Source organism: Corvus hawaiiensis, chromosome 3 (genome assembly GCF_020740725.1).
Source record: "Corvus hawaiiensis isolate bCorHaw1 chromosome 3, bCorHaw1.pri.cur, whole genome shotgun sequence".
NCBI classification, from domain to species: domain Eukaryota; kingdom Metazoa; phylum Chordata; class Aves; order Passeriformes; family Corvidae; genus Corvus; species Corvus hawaiiensis.
In genome coordinates this window covers 1,307,449-1,313,722 of record NC_063215.1, presented here as the reverse complement: position 1 = coordinate 1,313,722, position 6,274 = coordinate 1,307,449, and positions in this window count along the sequence as shown.

Here is a 6,274-nt window from a genome sequence, read left to right as displayed (position 1 = left end):
CCGGGAAAGGGATCTGGGAAAGGGATCTGGGAAAGGGAGCCGGGAAAGGGGAGCCGGGAAAGGGATCTGGGAAAGGGATCTGGGAAAGGGGAGCCGGGAAAGGGAGCCGGGAAAGGGAGCCGGGAAAGGGATCTGGGAAAGGGATCTGGGAAAGGGATCTGGGAAAGGGAGCCGGGGAAAGGGAGCCGGGAAAGGGGAGCCGGGAAAGGGATCTGGGAAAGGGAGCCGGGAAAGGGGAGCCGGGAAAGGGAGCCGGGAAAGGGATCTGGGAAAGGGATCTGGGAAAGGGATCTGGGAAAGGGAGCCGGGAAAGGGAGCCGGGAAAGGGGAGCCGGGAAAGGGATCTGGGAAAGGGAGCCGGGAAAGGGGAGCCGGGAAAGGGGATCTGGGAAAGGGGATCTGGGAAAGGGGATCTGGGAAAGGGATCCAGGAAAGGGATCCGGGAAAGGGATCTGGGAAAGGGGAGCCGGGAAAGGGAGCCGGGAAAGGGGAGCCGGGAAAGGGATCTGGGAAAGGGATCTGGGAAAGGGATCTGGGAAAGGGGAGCCGGGAAAGGGATCTGGGAAAGGGAGCCGGGAAAGGGATCTGGGAAAGGGAGAGCCGGGAAAGGGATCTGGGAAAGGGATCCGGGAAAGGGATCTGGGAAAGGGGAGCCGGGAAAGGGATCTGGGAAAGGGATCCGGGAAAGGGAGCCGGGAAAGGGGATCTGGAAAGGGATCCGGGAAAGGGGAGCCGGGAAAGGGAGCCGGGAAAGGGAGCCGGGAAAGGGATCTGGGAAAGGGATCCGGGAAAGGAGCCGGGAAAGGGAGCCGGGAAAGGGGAGCCGGGAAGGATCTGGGAAAGGGATCTGGGAAAGGGGAGCCGGGAAAGGGAGCCGGGAAAGGGAGCCGGGAAAGGGATCTGGAAAGGGATCTGGGAAAGGGATCTGGGAAAGGGGAGCCGGGAAAGGGATCTGGGAAAGGGATCTGGGAAAGGGATCTGGGAAAGGGAGCCGGGAAAGGGAGCCGGGAAAGGGAGCCGGGAAAGGGGAGCCGGGAAAGGGATCTGGGAAAGGGATCTGGAAAGGGATCCGGGAAAGGGAGCCGGGAAAGGGAGCCGGGAAAGGGACTGGGAAAGGGATCTGGGAAAGGGATCTGGGAAAGGGAGCCGGGAAAGGGAGCCGGGAAAGGGGAGCCGGGGAAAGGGATCTGGGAAAGGGATCCGGGAAAGGGGAGCCGGGAAAGGAGCCGGGAAAGGGATCTGGAAAGGAGCCGGGAAAGGGATCTGGGAAAGGGGAGCCGGGAAAGGGGATCTGGGAAAGGGATCCAGGAAAGGGATCTGGGAAAGGGATCTGGGAAAGGGGAGCCGGGAAAGGGATCTGGGAAAGGGGAGCCGGGAAAGGGAGCCGGGAAAGGGGAGCCGGGAAAGGGATCTGGGAAAGGGATCTGGGAAAGGGATCTGGAAAGGGAGCCGGGAAAGGGATCTGGGAAAGGGGAGCCGGGAAAGGGATCTGGGAAAGGGATCCGGGAAAGGGATCTGGGAAAGGGGAGCCGGGAAAGGGATCTGGGAAAGGGATCCGGGAAAGGGAGCCGGGAAAGGGATCTGGGAAAGGGATCCGGGAAAGGGGAGCCGGGAAAGGGAGCGGGAAAGGGAGCCGGGAAAGGGATCTGGGAAAGGGATCTGGAAAGGGAGCCGGGAAAGGGAGCCGGGAAAGGGGAGCCGGGAAAGGGATCTGGGAAAGGGATCTGGAAAGGGGAGCCGGGGAAAGGGAGCCGGGGAAAGGGAGCCGGGAAAGGGATCTGGGAAAGGGATCTGGGAAAGGGAGCCGGGAAAGGGATCTGGGAAAGGGATCCGGGAAAGGGATCTGGGAAAGGGAGCCGGGAAAGGGGATCCGGGAAAGGGAGCCGGGAAGGGGAGCCGGGAAGGGATCTGGGAAAGGGATCCGGGAAAGGGAGCGGGAAAGGGAGCCGGGAAAGGGGAGCCGGGAAAGGGATCTGGGAAAGGGATCTGGGAAAGGGAGCCGGGAAAGGGGAGCCGGGAAAGGGGAGCCGGGAAAGGGATCTGGGAAAGGGATCTGGTAAAGGGATCTGGGAAAGGGGAGCCGGGAAAGGGATCTGGGAAAGGGTCCGGGAAAGGGGAGCCGGGAAAGGGAGCCGGAAAGGGAGCCGGGAAAGGGATCTGGGAAAGGGATCTGGAAAGGGAGCCGGGAAAGGGATCTGGGAAAGGGATCTGGGAAAGGGGAGCCGGAAGGGGATCCGGGAAAGGGAGCCGGGAAAGGGGAGCCGGGAAAGGGATCTGGGAAAGGGAGCCGGGAAAGGGATCTGGAAAGGGGAGCCGGGAAAGGGAGCCGGGAAAGGGATCTGGGAAAGGGGATCTGGGAAAGGGGATCTGGGAAAGGGATCCAGAAAGGGATCTGGAAGGGATCTGGGAAGGGGAGCCGGGAAAGGGAGCCGGGAAAGGGGAGCCGGGAAAGGGATCTGGGAAAGGGATCTGGGAAAGGGATCTGGGAAAGGGGAGCCGGGAAAGGGATCTGGGAAAGGGGAGCCGGGAAAGGGATCTGGGAAAGGGATCCGGGAAAGGGATCTGGGAAAGGGGAGCCGGGAAAGGGATCTGGGAAAGGGATCCGGGAAAGGGATCTGGGAAAGGGAGCCGGGAAAGGGATCTGGGAAAGGGATCCGGGAAAGGGATCTGGGAAAGGGGAGCCGGGAAAGGGGATCCGGGAAAGGGAGCCGGGAAAGGGATCTGGGAAAGGGGAGCCGGGAAAGGGATCTGGGAAAGGGATCCGGGAAAGGGATCTGGGAAAGGGGAGCCGGGAAAGGGATCTGGGAAAGGGATCCGGGAAAGGGAGCCGGGAAAGGGGATCTGGGAAAGGGATCCGGGAAAGGGGAGCCGGGAAAGGGAGCCGGGAAAGGGAGCCGGGAAAGGGATCTGGGAAAGGGATCTGGGAAAGGGAGCCGGGAAAGGGATCTGGGAAAGGGATCCGGGAAAGGGATCTGGGAAAGGGGAGCCGGGAAAGGGGATCCGGGAAAGGGAGCCGGGAAAGGGGAGCCGGGAAAGGGATCTGGGAAAGGGAGCCGGGAAAGGGAGCCGGGAAAGGGGAGCCGGGAAAGGGGAGCCGGGAAAGGGGATCTGGGAAAGGGGATCTGGGAAAGGGAGCCGGGAAAGGGATCCGGGAAAGGGATCTGGGAAAGGGATCTGGGAAAGGGGATCCGGGAAAGGGATCTGGGAAAGGGGATCCGGGAAAGGGATCTGGGAAAGGGATCCGGGAAAGGGGAGCCGGGAAAGGGAGCCGGGAAAGGGGAGCCGGGAAAGGGATCTGGGAAAGGGATCTGGGAAAGGGGATCCGGGAAAGGGAGCCGGGAAAGGGAGCCGGGAAAGGGGAGCCGGGAAAGGGAGCCGGGAAAGGGGAGCCGGGAAAGGGATCTGGGAAAGGGATCTGGGAAAGGGGATCTGGGAAAGGGAGCCGGGAAAGGGAGCCGGGAAAGGGATCTGGGAAAGGGGAGCTGGGAAAGGGATCTGGGAAAGGGATCCGGGAAAGGGAGCCAGGAAAGGGATCTGGGAAAGGGATCTGGGAAAGGGATCTGGGAAAGGGATCTGGGAAAGGGGAGCCGGGAAAGGGATCTGGGAAAGGGATCCGGGAAAGGGGAGCCGGGAAAGGGAGCCGGGAAAGGGATCTGGGAAAGGGATCTGGGAAAGGGATCTGGGAAAGGGGAGCCGGGAAAGGGATCTGGGAAAGGGATCCGGGAAAGGGATCTGGGAAAGGGGAGCCGGGAAAGGGATCTGGGAAAGGGATCCGGGAAAGGGGAGCCGGGAAAGGGAGCCGGGAAAGGGAGCCGGGAAAGGGATCTGGGAAAGGGGAGCCGGGAAAGGGGATCCGGGAAAGGGATCCGGGAAAGAGGAGCCGGGAAAGGGATCTGGGAAAGGGGATCCGGGAAAGGGATCTGGGAAAGGGATCCGGGAAAGGGATCTGGGAAAGAGGAGCCGGGAAAGGGATCTGGGAAAGAGGAGCCGGGAAAGGGATCTGGGAAAGGGATCTGGGAAAGGGGAGCCGGGAAAGGGATCTGGGAAAGGGGAGCCGGGAAAGGGATCTGGGAAAGGGATCTGGGAAAGGGGATCCGGGAAAGGGATCTGGGAAAGGGGAGCCGGGAAAGGGATCTGGGAAAGGGATCTGGGAAAGGGGATCCGGGAAAGGGATCTGGGAAAGGGGAGCCGGGAAAGGGATCTGGGAAAGGGGATCCGGGAAAGGGGAGCCGGGAAAGGGATCCGGGAAAGGGATCTGGGAAAGGGATCTGGGAAAGGGATCTGGGAAAGGGGAGCCGGGAAAGGGGAGCCGGGAAAGGGGAGCCGGGAAAGGGATCCGGGAAAGGGATCTGGGAAAGGGAGCCGGGAAAGGGGAGCCGGGAAAGGGATCCGGGAAAGGGAGCCGGGAAAGGGATCTGGGAAAGGGAGCCGGGAAAGGGAGCCGGGAAAGGGAGCCGGGAAAGGGATCTGGGAAAGGGGATCCGGGAAAGGGAGCCGGGAAAGGGAGCCGGGAAAGGGAGCCGGGAAAGGGATCCGGGAAAGGGATCCGGGAAAGGGAGCCGGGAAAGGGAGCCGGGAAAGAGAGCCGGGAAAGGGAGCCGGGAAAGGGGATCTGGGAAAGGGAGCCGGGAAAGGGATCTGGGAAAGGGGATCCGGGAAAGGGAGCCGGGAAAGGGATCTGGGAAAGGGGAGCCGGGAAAGGGATCTGGGAAAGGGAGCCGGGAAAGGGATCTGGGAAAGGGAGCCGGGAAAGGGATCTGGGAAAGGGAGCCGGGAAAGGGATCTGGGAAAGGGAGCCGGGGTTGCTGCTCTGCCAGCATCGGGAAAAGCTTCCAAGCAACTCCCAGGGAGAGCCGGGATCCCGATCCCGAGGGGCTCCCGAATCTGAGGGGTTCCCGATCCCGAGGGGCTCCCGATCCCGAGGGGCTCCTGATCCCATCATTCCCGGCATTCCCGGGAATTCCCGGCACCCACCAGACATCCTCGGGCCAGCCGTACTTGATCAGGTCCTCATCTGGGAACGGCAACGGGAGTCAGCGAATCCCAGAATTCCCGAGCCCCCCCGGCAATCCCAGAATTCCCGAGCCCCCCCGGCAATCCTGGAATTCCTGAGCCCCCCCAGGCAATCCCGGAATTCCTGAGCCCCCCCCGCAATCCCGGAATTCCCAGCCCTGTTCCCAGCAGGAATCAACTCCTGCACGGAGAGGAGAATATCCCTGGAAAACCCCATGGGAAATTCATGGAAAATCCACGGAAAACCCCACAGGAAACCCAACGGAAAATCCATGGAAAACTCATGGAAAACCCACAAAAACTCCTGGAAAACTCCATGGAAAACCCCGTGGAAAATTCATGGGAAACTCCATGGAAAAGCCACGGAAAATCCATGGAAAACCCCATGAAAAATTCATGGAAAATTCATGGAAAAAACCATGGAAAACCAACGGAAAATCCATGGAGAACCAATGGAAAACCCCACAGAAAATCCATGAAAAACTCATGGAAAACCCCCTGGAAAACTCCATGGAAAAGCCCTGGAAAATCCATGGAAACCCCATGGAAAACTGATGGAAAATCCACGGAAAACCCCTGAAAAACTCAAGGAAAATCCATGGAAAACCCACGGAAAACCCCATGGAAAATTCACGGAAACCTCCTGGAAAACTCATGGAAAATCCATGGAAAACCTGGAAAATCCATGGAAGACCCCATGGAAAATCCATGAAAAACTCATGGAAAATCCATGGAGAACCCCCTGGAAAACCCCACGGAAAAGCCCTGGAAGGTTCCCGGCCCCGAGCCGACCCCAATCCCATCCCGGGGGATCCCCGAATCCCAGGGAATTCCCAGGAATTCCCGAATTCCCGGCACTCACTCTCGTACTTGTCCTTGCCCATGTAGATGGTGTAAACGGCGGCAACGGCTGCGGGAAAAGCGGGATGAGCGCAATCCCAAAAAAAAACCCGGGAAGAGCCCCCAGAAGAGCCCCGAGGGCAGCGCGGAATCCATGGAAAAACCCCTCCCCCCCCCCCCGCAGGGAATTCGGGAATTCCCTCCCCTCCCCCTCCCCTCCCCCCCCCCCCCCCCCCCCGGGAGTTTGGGAAGCGGCTTTTCCATGGAAAACCCCCCCCGGAATTCCCAGGATTCCGATTCCAGCCTGGAATTCGCTCCAAGGGGATCCCGATCCCGAATCCCGCTCCGGCTTTTCCTTGGGATGTTCCCACCGGGAATTCCAAACGTTGCAGGCTTGGAGGGAAAACCTGGGAGAAATGCC